General features: G+C 32.4%; 1 pseudogene; it reads left to right on the top strand.

The window, feature by feature from the left end:
* Window positions 1–4093: 4093 nt before the first annotated feature.
* LOC133198491 (PR domain zinc finger protein 4-like) lies at window positions 4094–13293 on the top strand (annotated as a pseudogene).
* The last annotated feature ends 3450 nt before the right edge of the window (window positions 13294–16743 follow it).

Genomic DNA, 16743 nt, shown 5'->3' with positions numbered 1-16743 from the left:
TGCATGTAGTTAAATATATCACGCTGAAAATTTTTACCCCAAGAAAACGATTGTCAACCTAGGCGCAGCCGAGGTTGAAAATGGTTTTCGAGGGGGTGACAATTTGTAATATAGATAATAAAATGGGAATAAACAGGCGGATAAAGGGTGAAGATTCGAGCTAACAACCTCCGTCAATTGAACCCCCTTGTTTATGTGTGCAAATATTTGTTACCCCTCCCCATAAAAATATACGATTGTGTATCCCCTTATGTTTGGGCTTTCTAAGGGTCTGCGTACTGAAGAATTTTTTTTAAGCTGATGCTAAAAGATATTAGCTGTTTCAGGGAGTATGGGGTAAACTGCGAAAATTCGAGATATAGTGTATGCGTCCCAAACACTGAAATATATAGGAATTTGAACGTTGCTGGTTGTTGAATGATCTAAAAACAAAGTATGAAAAATTCTCTTCATAATTACTAATAATTTAGATAGTATACGATTTGCAATTCTAGAGCATTTCCACCATGCATTCCATATTATACAGATACACATTACTGATGGGCCATTAAATAAATTGATTGCACAGATTCAAGTTAAAAATAATCTTAAGAAAATCATGCTGTATGAACAAGATATTATTGTGACATATTTCTGCCACTACTTGTCAGATGTTTATGTCGACTTGTCAGCTATTTATGTCAACTTGTCGAATAATTATTGTCGACTTATCAGATAATAATCATCAGGACCAGGAACTCGGTATCTTGTTATTAAAGTATGTTAAAGCCACTAACTGAAATTTACTTGTCATCAAAATATCTCTCAAGTCAACATAATATTCCGATAAGTCGACATAATTATCTGACAAGTCGACTTGTTAGATGTTACGTGTATGTCGACTTGTCAGATACTGATGTCGACTTGTAATATATTATGTCGACTTGTCAAAAAATTATGTCAACTTGTCACAAAATTATGTTGACTTGTCAGATAATACGAGAATCATTAAAAAATTCGTAGAATTTTGGCATAACTTTTTTATTCAACATCATATCATATCATATCGAAATTCGGTACACATATTTTAGCAATAGCTTCATATAATTTGAATTAAAAAATTGGAATATATCTTGATATTTATCAAAATTATCAAAAAAAATGGGGTCACGGAGCAGGGTCGAAATTGAGTTATCAACTAATCATATACTTTATGATGTGTACAGTCATACCTCTAATAAATGGTGCTTAAACGAACTAAAATTTAATTGATTAAATTTAGTTTTGGTGCATTTCTTCATATGCTAAAATTTTATGTAATATATTACTTCGTTTAAAAGATATCAATATCTAAAGACAGACTTCATTAGAAAAATAAAAAAAAACGATGACATCGAAGGACGTAACGGAGCAGTGAGTAGAGAAAAAAATTGCTTTTCATTCAGGAAACCTTTTAAAAAAACTCTGAAAATGCTAGACCGAAGAACCAGGAAGTATATATAAATGACCCGTGCAAATGTATATACATGGAAAAGACAGTTTTTGGGTGATAGAGATCTTGAATCTGACGTAAACGGTTTGCGAAGAAACAGATTATAGTTAAAAATTTTGAAACGTGATGTGCACTTGTTACAACGCACTTGAAAAATCATGCACTTTGAAAAAAAAAATTCAAAGTGCGTTAAATTTTGAACCAAATAAAGGCACTTTGAAAAAAATTCTTTTCAAAGTGCTTTAATATTAACACACTTTGAAAAAAAATGTGCATGGCTTGCAGGCCCGTAGCAACGGTTTCAAAAGTGGGCGGGGGAGGGGGGCAACTCCCCCCCCCCCCCCAAAAAAAAAACATCAGACCAGCAAAAAAAAATTAGACTTACCAAAAGTGTGTGTGGAGGGGAGGGGGGACTTCCCAAAATTATCTGACAAGTAAAAAAAAGCTAATTTACTGTCCAAATCCTGGAAATTGCCAGTGCTCGACCTTACAACATCAAAAGGGGGCAGCATCTTAATGAAATTTTACAACAGCAAAATACTATTCTCAGAAAAAAAGTTGGGGGGGGGGGTGAACATTCTCAGTACACTCTATGTAATTAGCTCTTTTATTTCGTTTGCAGTTAATTGAATTGTAAAAGAAAGAAAATGTGTCGCATGATTTTACATCATAATTCAACTTAGTAAAACGATTCAGTCTGGGTTTTTTTCTCTCAATACTTTTATAATACTCTAGTAAACAAAGATATTACATATAAAATTTTTGCATTTCAAAATAATCAAGTCTATTTAAAATTAGATGCTAGATCCGCTCGCATACTCGCTACACTAACTACACTGTACGTAAATTTTAATCGGATTGAAATTAATACTTTTTTTATCTGAAATATTATGTATAGAAAAACAAAGTTAACAAATCATCTAATTTCGGCCTGAAACGTCAGGACAACGTGATTCAAATGTATATATATATCATATGACTGTCCGCCAACAATAAATCATAAAATCGTAGAATTTCGCATATATTCGAAGTCGACTTTTTATAATTAATAATGTAAAAACGATGCATGAACTTTTCACAAATATAAAAGTTTAGAATTTTAGACTATTTAGACTATGATTTTTACAGTAAAATTTAGAAGTACATAATGCAAGCAATGTTAATAATGAACACAGAGAGAAATCTAAATTTTAACTGTTTACATATTTTTAAAATTAAAGTCAGTCGGATGGGATGATAACTGGTGTCCCAGGTCAAGGATTACAACCTCCTGGCACGCAAAGGGTCGTTTCTCTGGATTTCTAAAAGAAAAAGGAGAAGAGTAGGCTCACTTCGGGCTGCCAGAGAAACCAAATATTTTTAAAAACCGGTCATATAAACCTAAATTTCGGCCGAAATATGGCTAAAATATGCCTACTTGGCATTAAGCAATTCACTATCAATCAGTCGATCAATCAACCATCCTTATACTGTTATTACGATATATAATTAATTTATTCAGCCTACAATATGGAACCAAGAACTTTGATGAAAAGGCGATTTTTTTTGGGGGGGGGGGGGGGAGCAAAGTATAATATAAGGTACAGAGTGGGTATTTTTTGCCTAGCTATCTGTCCAATTACGAGTAAGAGAGGGTGTACATGAAATCGCTATTTGAAGGTGAATGTGAATGTAGAAACTGTTTTAGAAAAAAATCCTGATAAAAAGAACATGTGAATGAGCTTCTGAGACTACATGCTTTATCGAAAGTGAAAGCGACACATATTTTGTTAAAATTGGAAAATAACAACCCCAAGACTTTATGGATTGACCGCTAAGAAATGAAAGCAGGTCATCTATTTTGTGAATGAATTCAGCAAAAAATACTCCAACCAGATTGCTACGCGATGAAATGCATATTTGTAAATGAGAGTAAAGTCGCGGTTCATGTAAAATAAAAAAAGTCTCTTCTGGTCCAGCAGTCTGTACGTTAAGCTTACCTAGGAATAAATGTGTTTCCTGACTTATGCAAGACCTAGCTGCTCTATATCAAAGATATAAATTAAAACTAACACAGCGTCTGACAAGCCAAGCAAGAACGTGAATTTAAAAAGAATCTGAAGACCAGAATGAGAGATGATTTCCAAAATGCAATCATATCCCATGGAAATATCTGCAGTTTTGATGTGAACTCTAGCGAGATTGTTTGGTATTCATTACAGTTTTCGCAGTATACACATGTATATGAAATCATCCCAATTCTTTACAGCAAGTCGGACCGCGGTTTTTCTTTCAACCCGAAAGGTCCATATATTTGGAAAAGCTTATATGATTAAAACTTCCCTGGGACATACTTCTAAAAAAGCAGTTTTCTTGTATCACGGTGAAATTTATGATATAAAATTAAGAGGCATTAAATTTAAAATTGCCTCTGATATCCATGTTTTTAAAACGCTTGTCTTAAGAATAAATGATCCAGATTTATTTAAACTTTTTATATTGATAAAACTGTATGGATATGATTTTTATTTTTTTGCAAAATTTTCCTTTTAAAAATTCCTAGTTACTTTATATGGAAACCGCAAAGACGGGACTGTATGAAACACCACACATGTACATGTATGTCATGTGATGTGGTACAAAATGTCACATCGTAGCAAACCCCACAATCGTACAACCAGAAAGTACAATCCTTTCTCATTTCTGGAGAAAGAGAGACCTAGATGCAGACTCGCGTCCGTGGCAATGAACTCAACCAAACGAGCAATTTGTAAGAAATAGATAAAAGACCCAGTGAGCATATTTTTTTTTTTATAAACAAAAACAAAACAAAAAAACAAGCTCCCCAAAAAGGAATTTGTGCTGATTCATTTTCGTTGTTGTATAGTGAAAATTCTCTATTGTGAGGCTATATATAGTGAGTGCTTTATCATAGTTTATGCATTCTGGGTTTTTGTTTGTTTGCTGTTTTGTTTTTTTATTATTTTAATTTACGGTTTAGATACTTTTGAGTTCGTACGAAAAATTAAAGGTGATGTGCAGTCATGATTATACATGTACATTTATTGACTGGGTTAGAGTGCAGCATGCAATTTGTTGGACCTTTGACAAGGCCTAAACTGTTAACTAGAATCGTTTACTTTATATTATGACAGAGGTATTTTGCTCTCCCTTCCACGTTTGCAACAATGATGATATCGGGTCAATGCCGAAACTGTCAGACGTCTACTACTTGGTTAACCCATATGATGTGACGTTAAAAACGTCAAAGCGGTCCAATATATCTAATCGATCGGTCCAACATCTCATCAAGCGGTGCTTAATAAAAATTTTTGGGTCACGCGATGAAACTTACGAAATGTTAAGACTTTTAAGATATAGCTATATTTATAAAGGGATCAATTTTAAGGATTTAATATTAACAACAATAATGTCTATGTTATCTATGCAAGGTCATCATGTGCGATGTATGTGTGATTACCTACAGAAAATGATTTAGTAAAATATCCTCACTGTGAAGGATACCGATAGTCAAACAAATATTGATTATTTCTCGTTTGTTTTAATTAAACAAATATATACATATGTATTTGTATTACATGCATTGAATAATTAAATTTACCCATTATTCTTTCAAAATTAATTTCTTTCTACCCTCAAAAATAAAAAAAAGAAAAAAATATCCCCTCCCAATTAAATCACGAAGCCTCTCGTAACTTGGTAAGATGCGTGTTATATGCAGGAAAGCGGGTTGTCCATAAGAAGAGCACCCCCCCCCCCTTCCGAACGAATTACTGATTTTTTTTTTTTTTTTTTTTTTTTTTTTTGGTTTGCGCATTAACTTATGTATAAAGAAGCTGGAGTTGAGCTGGATTCTTTGAAAGTGAGTATACCCCCCCCCCCACCTCCCGAAAAAATTCTCCTATTGATTCTATTGCATGATAGCAATGGTATAAGCAATACCACCATTGATATTGTATATCAGAGAAAGTGTGATATGTCAAATTTATGTAAATCACCAAAATTTCTCATTTACCAACACCTTGTTGATAATTTTAACCCCCCCCCACCCCATCTTATTCATGTAAACCAATATACATTTAAAATATAGAGTACTAATTACAAGATTAAGACTATCTGCACAAATCTTAATGATTGAACAAGGAAGGTATAACAGAATTGTGAGAAATGATAGAATATATCATCTTTGTGAATAAGGGGACAAAGAATTTGTTTAAAATGTCCACATTATAGTACATTAAGACAAAAATATATTTAAAAAAAGGCTTCGACTCCCGAAGACCATGCAGTCGTCCTCAACTTAGTACAATTACTTATAGTACACAGAATAGTAAAGAATTATGTAATTTAGGTAATTTTATCCAATTAGCTTATGCAACAAGATCGTTGTCTTTAACCAATCTATGATCACTGAAAATATCTTAACGTGATATATTGTACATGTTGGATGATGACTCATCTCTTTAATTCATCGATCAGTTGAAGATATTATCATTATTTAACAACAATTTTTTTAAGAGGAATTAGCTAGTAAACGCACCATTTCTTTAAAGACAGAAACAATTCAATAAAAGAAAATATATCATTTAAATTATGGAAATACTGGATCGGAAAAAAGAAGAATGGGAGGGGAGGAGGGGGGGTTAAATCTAGTTCCTGTGGTGAATTGTTACCTTTATATTAATTTAAATGAAATGAAACTACACTTCCTATTCCGCTGATGGATTTCATTATACTATCACCGAGCAAAATTAACATTTTTGAAATAAATAACTTTTTAATATATTATACTAAATTTGGACGTTTATCTACAAAATTGTTTATCTGTTTTTACTATGTGCTAATATAATAATAATTAACTGTGTCTAATTTATCTCATTCCCTTTGAAGCAGGATTAAGACATTCCAATTGACTTTAAGTGACTGTCAAAAGAATTGATACTCGTTAGGTGTAAATGCCTCAGGACCTGTTAATCTTATATCAATAACTTTGTTTATATAATTATTTAGCCATGTCTTTTATGTCCATTCTATCAAAGAAACACACCTGTCCATCAATTAATTCAGCCAGTGTCATAATGCAATTATTGTTTACTCTCTCTATCTAACAAAAAGCTATGTCCATTATACCTTCATCAGTTTGGAGGCCCGATGCTCTACCGGCCACATCCAACTCGGTTACTTTAAGACTCGTAAAGTATTGTTGATATTTGCCATCGTCGAAAATAAATTTGGAAACCTGATTTTACCAGTTCTTGGACTTAATATTGGAAGACCATAAGGAAATCGGCACCTTTCTCGTTTACGTTGTATTACGGCCCACAGGGCCGTCACTGTATTAACCGCCAACATTCCTTCTTCCCCGTTTACTCAAAACAACGGATATAGTCCGGGAATTAGTTTTATACCTTATAACCAAAATCTAACTGGTTATAAAACAGGAGCGTCGGCAAGTATTTCACATCGGGGAGGCGAACTAGATCAAAAAAAAAAGGGGGGGGGCTAACTCACTCTTTGTAACATGAAGTAAATAATTAAAATTTCTGCCAAAATCTTGATATTAAATTTACCTTTTAAGTCAATAGCTTAGAAGTATATCCTGATTAAAAAAGAACAATGAAATATACAGCAACAACAAAAATACTTTTTAAGTTACATATACTATATATTAAACAAAACTGGGTCATTTTTAAATAGCTAGGAGATAGTTCGTTTAAATTTGTTTTTTTTTTTTTTTTTCTGAAACGGCATAGAAAGAACTTTGAATGATTTATGACGAGGTATACGTAAATATTAAAATATATATTATTTTCTATTATTGTATAATATTTATTGTTACTTGCCGAAAGAATGCATAATTAGGAAATTAAAATTGAAATACATGTATCCTCATTGAAAAAAATTGAAATACATGTAATACCTACATTTTTGAAATGCAGAAATATCGATTCATCAAAGATTTCCTAACACTGATCGACCGATTGGTTAGACAATGAACAAGCCTGTTATACACAGGGAAAGGTGTCATGAAAGGGGTGGAGGCACCTCCGATTCCCCCCCCCCCCCCCACTTTCTCCAATTGTTTTCTGAGAATAGTCTTTTTGCTTAAGTTTTGATATGTAAAAATTCATTCATTTAGACACTAATAAACAAACTGAATTGTTTCTGTTAGGTCGAACTCGGCCAAACTCCAGCATTTGAAAAGGAAAAAAATAGAGAACCCCCACCCCGCCCCCAAAACAGAGAATTTCCCAAAACGTTGCTAGCTGTGAGAAAAAAAATCATCAATATTTTTATGTATAACTGCGATGGAAAAAAATGATTAAAGCAAAATTACATTGTACAAAATTGAAATAATACAGAAATCTTTTTTTCTGGAATTTTTCAGTCTTATTACTGTAGTCATAAAGGGAATTACGTTCTTAAAAAACTTAAAGCAGCCCCGCGTAACTAAAATAATATCTAAGTGCAAGATAAGCAAACATGTTTTTAATGAATAACCATGATAACGTTTAAAAATATAAATATCAATGAATAAAATCGATTTTCAATAAGTTGAATCGGGCTTGATGTTCGACGTAACAATATGCATATGCTGTGACGTCATGTCGAAGGTCGAGAAAATGAGGTTTACATATGCATGCAGTGTACATTCAATTTATACATGTAGGCTATTAAATGGAGATAAATCGATAAATTAAAATGTTTTATGTCTATATTAAATTGTAACCATGAATTAGCGGAAGGTGTAGAGCAAAAATCCACGTAAACATTAAGAGTAATATTAATTTAACAGTAAATCCAGAGGAGTTCTGTTGACGTTCCCCATAAAAATAAGTGATAAAAAACATTCCCCATAATTTTCGATTACATACTGAAACGACAGTTAGGTTATTTTTAAAATAAGAAAGGAGAGACAACAACAAAACAGGTATTTTCTACAAGAATTGCCCATTATTTAAATAAAAAAATAATAGGAAAGCACTTTCCCCACAACATATTCCATTCGTCCAATTCCTCACAAGTCGGCTATGATGGGTAAGAGAGAGAGAGAGAGAGAGAGAGAGAGAGAGAGAGAGAGAGAGAGAGAGATTTGTATGAGTGAGAGAAAGAGAGAGAGAGATAAGAGAACGAGAGAGAGAGAGAGAGATTAATACTTATTTTTGAATTATTGTAAGATCAAAATTCAAAATTCATGCGTTTCCATCAATTCCTCGTAAAATGCTTTTTTTTTAAATTAAATATACCTTCCAGCATATATAACGTTCATCATTCTATTGCATTCACAGGGGCTTTTTAAGATTGCTAAGAGGGAATGGTGAGACTGAAAAGAAGAACTGTAAGTATTAGGGTTCATTGACCGCCTGAAAAGGGAGATAACTCTTACTGGAATAAATTGCTATTGTTTCTGTAGAAGAATCTAGGTAATTGGCCATTTCTGTCAGTTTCTGCACATTTTAATCATATATAAGATTTTATTAGGAAAATAATTTTAAAAAAGCAAAGAAGAGTCAATAGATGGAAAGTGATACTTCAGATTTAAAGCTTATCTCAAATATTGTTGTATGGTTACTCATTATTACGTTTCATTTGTTCTTACAACGTTAAAAGTACGTTACCAGCTTTACTTGAATGTTTTACTGACTACTGACGATTGACTGTAACAGTCAACTAACAACTTGTTGTAGGACAAACGAGATGATCTTAGCTCTTACAACGTCATATTTCCTCATTAATCGAGTATTATCTGCTATCACTAATATTTTCTAAATATGACAAAAATATGACAGGCTTCTTTTATTTCAAGTTCACTGGGATAAATCGAGTCGACATATGAATTGAAGTAACTATTGTTAATTGATTATACGTCGTCAATATTTCTGAATATCGAATTGAAGGCTACAGCAAGTGCTTTCTTCTTTTCATGTAGAAATTTTAATTCTGCTTCATATAGAAAAAGGTCGGCTAATAAAAAGATTCAAAAAGAAAAATGATGGAAAAACGGGAGGGGGGCATACCCCCTGTGCCTGTGAATAACGGAGCATAATTAGTGCCCATCGAAATTCCAACAGTTTGTTGGCAGATTTGGTCTCTGAAGATATGATAAATTGTTGATGTTACGTATGGGAACCCAAGTTAATTTTACGTCACCTGACTACACTTCACGTCACCTGACTACATTTCACGTCACCTGACTACATTTCACGTCACCTGACCACATTTCACGTATCGCTTTACTCGATCTACATTTCAAACTTCACTACCTAAACTACTTTCACACCTCATTCTATTTTTTTTTTATTTCACACCTCATTTAACCTGACCTTCATTTGGTACCTCACGCGCAAAAAAAAAAAAATCTTTTTTTGATCATAAAGAGTTTCTAATGCAAACGTAATGTATATGTACATGTTTGAATGCTTGTCCATATAGCATTTTCTATTAAATTAATTTGTCAAAAACGTGTGCTCAAATTTAAAATTCGATACTTCTATCCACGTTAATCAATTTCATGGTAAATTAATAAAGTATCACTTTCTTAAAATAACTCCATTTGTTTAGCTAATACACACTTGATTTAAAAAAAAAAAAGAGAAAAAAAAGCATTGATTAAAAAAAAAAAAAAACCAGTGCTTTATTAGCAAGAGACTTGTTATGATATTAACAAAACGGATGTTATTAACACATTTTTTTATCAGGATAATACATTTCAAATGAAAATATGCTTTGCATACCTACGACAGTCTTAGTACAATTTTGTTTTTCTTTGCAGATTGTGCAGATTACATTAAACACGGTGTAAAAAGTTCTAAATATAGACACAATCCTAATGCAAAGGTGTGTACTTAAACAATAAAATGCTTTCTTTGGTTGTTAGTACGGGAATTAATGTTGCAGCTGTTGCAGAGAAAATGCATAACCAGCATAAGCGTAATTTTTTTTTTTCTGCAATAGCTGCAACGTTAATTCCCCTACTAACAAAAAAAAAGAAGACCTTTTATTGTTTATATTTATAGTTGTACAAATAGTCATTTAAAGTAGAATTAAATAGATGGAATTGTGTATTGTTGGTAGGTACGCCATTCTATGTTTCATTGATGGAACAGCCACTACTCAAGAAATCTGTAGAGGTGATATGCTTAGCGGTGTTTACTGTCTGATAAATGGCAATGGTTTTCTCAAGAAATAAAGGAGACGATATTCAGTGGATGTAAATACAGCAAAATGAGCTCGAATACTATTCGTTATTTCCATACATCTCATCATAAAATTATTTAATTATCTGTCCTTGACCTATGTTTCGTGTCCTTGACATTATCTTGTACATGTAAGATTCCTCTAGGTTCCCTTCCACATCAGCGATCTAACCTTACCACGCCACCCGGATTCTCCATAAAACTTTCGTCACTTCCGGGGGCGGAAATGGGCGCGTGGGCAGAGACCTTCGTACCGAAGTTCACGATCCTTGGGGTTTATGAAGGACTTATTCACACTGTAGACCAGAAAGATGATTTTTACTCACGGCAGGTAAAATTATCTGAAGAATCATCCAAAATCAAGTACAATATTTCATCCACACACAGGACATTCTATATATTCCCGATAAACAATGTTTGAAAAAGAATGTTTTAAAGGAGAACATCTAAAAGTTTGACATCAAAAAGGCTGTTTAAATTACTACAACAAAAGAAAAATTTAATTTATAATCAATCATTTGTATCGAAGTTTAATCTATAATCAATCATTTGTATCGAAGATTCTAATGTTTTGATCCATATGATGATTTGTTAAAGAAAAGTCAGCACAATATATGAATGTTAAACTTATGTTAAAATTATGGGTTAAAAAAAGAAATTAATTTTTGAGAATTCATCAGGACATGAACTAGGACACTTCACGCCGACTAACGCGCTTGATGATAAATATGCAGGCGTGAAGCGTTGTAGTTCATGAACCCCATGGATTCTCAAAAATTAAATTCATTTCTTATATTTACATTGTTTTCTAATGACTTATCACATATTTTTTGTCATTCAACGATCATTTCTGGGGGAAAAAATTGCACTTTATTTTTTTTATTTCAATTACTTCACAATGGAAATATTCTAACTCATCCCACGGTAGTTCATGAAAAGAGGAACTTTTTTTTTCTAATTTGCAAAGTATCATAAGGAAAAGTATTGGAAATGAAAATAATTTAGATGTTAACGTTCTGAAAGTTTAAATAGTGTTAAAGTTAATCGCATCTGCCCGAGCCTTTCCTGCAAGCTCGGAAAGACACCTTAAATGTTCATATATTTCATCACCGTATGTAAATATTTTATATACAATGTAGTCCCTTCTGATTTAAGACTTTTTTAAAGGTAGATAAATAGGGGACCGATGGTACTTATAACATAGATGCAGAAGACCCATCCTGTAGTAACTGGTTACGATTTGTGAACTCTCCCGCCAAATATCAGCAAGAAAATGTCATCCCTATAACGTGCGAGGGCATCGTCTTCTATATGACGTCAAGTGACATAGAACCGGATGAAGAGCTTCTGGTCTGGTATGGGGACGCATATAGGAGGTTTTTAGGGGTAAACCGTATACATCCGGGTAATTATTCAATCTATCACTTCACATACCTTGATTTACGGGGAGATTTTTAGGGGTAAACTTTATAATTCCGGGTAAATATGCTATTTATTTATCATATACTTTGATTTTTGGGAGGTGTTTAGGGGAAAACGGTATACACCCGGGTAATTATACAATCTATAACATCACATACCTTGATTTTTTGGGAGGTTTTTAGGTTAAACGTGTACATCCGGGTACTTATACGATCTATAACACTATATTATCTATAACATCAGTTTTTCCAGGAATAAATCGCCTACATCTTGGTAATTAATTACTCCTTCATCACATCTTTAAGTACCTTAGCAAACGTTTTATAAACCTTATATTATGATATTTTAAGAAAATTCTCTAATTTGCAACTGAGTAGAAGTCAGAACTGCTTTTCATCTATATTAATGTATAAACTCCTTATACTTTTTTTCCCCTTTTTTGCATTCCACAAATTTAAATTTTAGAACTTTTAGTTTACTAGGTTCATTGAAATCTGGAAACAGAAATTATTGCAGTGTATGAAGTTTGTAATTTTTCAATTGTTTTTCCATTTTAAAGACCTTGGTTATGGTTTCAAACACCATCCAACGATATTATTTTTCCTTTGTTCTTCAAATTGAATTTTAGTAATGCCTAGACTGGCTTATGCTTACATGTATCAGAAAATTGTACTTTTTTACCTAGGTCGAAAATGGAATACTTTCCCTTTGAACATTTGTTGGTTTTCGATACATAAGTTCAATTTTATCGATTTATAAGTTTTTAAAGGGTATGGGTGTAGAACAACAAACAAATTATATAAATAGAGTTTAGAACGTTTATATGTTATGACACAGAAATCAGTATTTCAATAATGATATTATTTTCTTTCCTTTTTCTGCAGAAGTTGATCTGAATGGGTTTTTGGAAATTCCGTGCCAATGTTTTGACATTTGACAATGAAAGACTAATTTTTGATAATTGGACACCTGTGACGTATCAGAACTGGAATCCAAACGACGAGGGTGAGACGACAGTTGATCCTATCTTTGGCTTCCTTTTGACTAATCATAACGACAGTAGGTGGCGCTGGGTTACTGAAAGGAATTACACGTACTATACAGGAGAAGACGGACTAAAACTTCCCTTTATTTGTGAGGATTCTCCGTTTTATTTGTAGCCGGAAGAGTGTTCTATTACGTAATGTTTCATTGTTTTAAAATGAAAATAAACTTTTGCCACCATTATATTTTATCATTGAAAAAATGCAGTGTTAGACCAGTGAGTAAAAAATGTTAATAATTGAATGGAATCTTCTAAACTTTATGTAGTTCATTTGTTATCTCGGGAGATATTTTCTAAATAAACTTCGGATAGCATGTAGACAGAATGCATATTGTGGCGTCTCGTTATCTTCGCACTTCTTCAGGGAAACTTACATTCAGATCTCTTCTTTCCAAACGTAGAAAATAATACCTAACACCAAGTGTTATTATAAAGTTTTATGCACCCGTAATCGAAGATTCGGGGCCATATATATTTTGCTCTGACCGTCCGTCTGTTTTTCTGTCTGTCTGTCTGTCAGTTTATCTGTTAGTCCGTAAAATAAGAACTTCAACCTTACCCATAATGTTTGATTGGTTGAAAAATGGCTTTCAATCTTTTCAGGTGTATTCCATGCGAAAAGACCTTTCCCAGGGTGTAAATATTTTTGACCTTTTGAACTTGATCTTGGAGTTTGACACACTTTAAAAAAAAATACCAAATAATAACCTTGGTCAAATTTTTTGAACGGTTAAATCAGGTAATTACTTGCTCCAAGTGTTGATTTCTTTTGACAGGTCCTCCTAGGTACCAACAATATTGACCATTTGACCTTGGCCTTATGAGTTTGACCTACTTTTGAAAAACTTTAACCTTGGCCGTAATTTCTGAATGGTAAGTGCTAGGGCTTTAATATTTCACCGCTTTATTTCTTGTGGCAAAAGCTTTTCTTGAATACCGACATTTTTTACCCTTTGATCTTGACCTCAGACTTTGACTACTTTTTAAAAATCTTCGGTCATAACTTTTTAATGGCTGATTCTAAAACTTTCGTAATTCACCTATGTATTTCTTCTGAAATTCATTTGTGTACTATTAATTTTGGCCTTTTGACCTGACAATTTTTGACTAACTTTTGAAAATCTTTAATTTTGGCCATAAGTATTGAACTGTTGGTCAGGGATGGGGTAATCGTAATCGAGTAATCGTAATCCATTGTAATGATTACTATTTTTCAAGTAATCGACAGTAATCTGTAATCGAAGAGATTTTCGATTACTTGTAATCGTAATTTAATCGATTACAGCTAAAATTGTCAATGTAATTATAATTACTTTTTCGATTACTTTCGATTATTTTATACATAAATGGATGTTATTTTGGAGAATTATTTCCAGTCAAACACACATAGATATCAAATATAAACCACCTAGTGTATAATGCTTGGATTTCCTTACATTTGTTATCATAACTTTAATAATGTTCTCAATAAAATTTGCATTGTAGACCTACTGGTCTAGTATTAAATAATTCAGAAGTGTACTTCAATCAATTATTAATAAAATATACAGATTTTTCGTGTGCATTTTACATTTGACCCACTGCCCTCTTGCTGCATGTCCTTTTTCATATTTCAGATGTTGAAAAACTATGTCTTGTATAATAGAAAATTATAAATAGCTAAAACAGATTTAAGTGCTGTATTAGATATAAATAATTTGGTAAATAAACTACATTGTACTCGAAGAAAAAAGAAGATGGAAATACTTATTCATATCTAAAAATGCTTAAACAACTTAAAATTTGCAAAATCATTCTCAAGATTTCATTCAAAATTGTAAGGTTGCTCTTTTTGTCAGTGAGAGGTCATAAGTCTATATTTTTAAGAGAGGGAGTTAGTGTCACTTAGTGTTTGCCTATCTTGGCTAATTAATTGACTGAGGTGTAAACTGTGAACTACCTCCTAGTGTTTAACTTTTATAATTCATTGAGTTCCACGGAATACAAACAATATTTTATAATTGATAGTTCCATTGAAGACAAACAATATTATTAAAACAATTAATAGCTCTCAAAACACTTATTTCAATACAGAATGAAACTGTGCTATTAGTTTAATTACTTAAAGACACATTTAATTTATATGTTTATTACTAAGAGTTCTAATTTACTTATTTTTTTTAAAAAGACACGTACAGGAATGTTTAATGTGTACTGTTAACATACGGGCAGCCCAAATACTTCTAATGAAGTAATTCACAATAAAATATTGAATAATTTTTGCAACAAGTCAATAAATATGGAGGTTCAGATCCAAGGTTGAAAGGAATAATTAATTCCTTGGCACATTTTATTTTAGGAATCATGTCTCCACTTTCCATTGTAGAGAATCCCTCATTTGGGTATTTAGTGAGAATGTAAGCCATTATAATAAAACTTTAAAAGAGTCTGCACTAAAACTGCAGGACACATTCAAACTTCAATGGATAACATCAACCTTTACCATTTTAATATTGCTTTGAAATTTGAAGGGATAAAAACTTGGAAGTAATCGATTATTAATCGATTACATCTTCCAAAGTAATCGATTACAATCGATTACAGGACACAAATGAGTGTAATCGATTAATAATCGATTACACAAAATTCCTCTAAGTAATCGATTATTAATCGATTACATTTTTCAGTAATCGTGCCCATCCCTGCTGTTGGTGCTTTAATAGCTTTTAGATTTCAAAGGTGAACTCATTTTGACAAGACCATTTTTTTAGTACCAACAATGATGATCTCTTGACCTTAACCTTAGAGTTTAACTTGCAAATGACAACCTTCGCGATAAGCGGCCATACGAGGGCATCATTGTTTCCCCCAAAAAACTTGCTGTATTAACATCAGCTCCTTAAAAAAACTCTTTCTCTTTATTGGACTACAAGTACCAAACTGCAGTCTATATATATTTTTTTGGAAATATGTATCATAGTCCATACACCGCATAATAGAGAATGAATTGTCTTAACACAGACTTAAGCATTGAATCTTTTTTTTTTTTTGTTTTAATGTTGTCTCATAATATTAACGGTGAGTGCAAACAAATTGAGAAACGCGAGCTAGCGCTTTATGAAAATTTGTTTGTACACACCATTGCTGATTCGAGACGGCATCTTTCAAAAAATAATGATTCAATGCTTATATATACTTTTTTTTTACTCCTCGCCTTGCTTCTTTTAAAAAAAAAAATGTGTTATCCCTCTGGTAGATTACAATTAATAGAAGTAAATGCGAATTTTGATTTCCGCTTATGACATTGCACTTACACGGCGTTGAACTTTTGTGACGTCAGAGTTAAATGCATACTATAACCTTTTGCGCTCCGCCAACCCCAACCCCCCCCCCCCCGTCTTTGTTATTGTGTTTTGAATGCGTAGCTATCAACACATTTTATTAACAAAATACTTGTGAAATGTAAATATATCTATCTGTGTTTCAACCCGAACAAAAATTACCGTGACGATATTAGTCTTCCATGATGAATCTTGTACATTAAAGAGCGGAAAACTCTAATTTTTATCTTTTTTAAATGATTATCTGTAGCAATAAAAGATATTTATCTTAAGAAAATATTATGTTTT

Source organism: Saccostrea echinata, unplaced genomic scaffold, assembly GCF_033153115.1.
Source record: "Saccostrea echinata isolate AGI-Se365-2 ecotype Australia unplaced genomic scaffold, CSIRO_AGI_Sech_v1 ptg000033l, whole genome shotgun sequence".
Taxonomy (NCBI): Eukaryota; Metazoa; Mollusca; class Bivalvia; order Ostreida; family Ostreidae; genus Saccostrea; species Saccostrea echinata.
The sequence above is the reverse complement of the archived record's forward strand: the minus strand, read 5'-3'. Positions and strand labels throughout refer to the sequence as shown.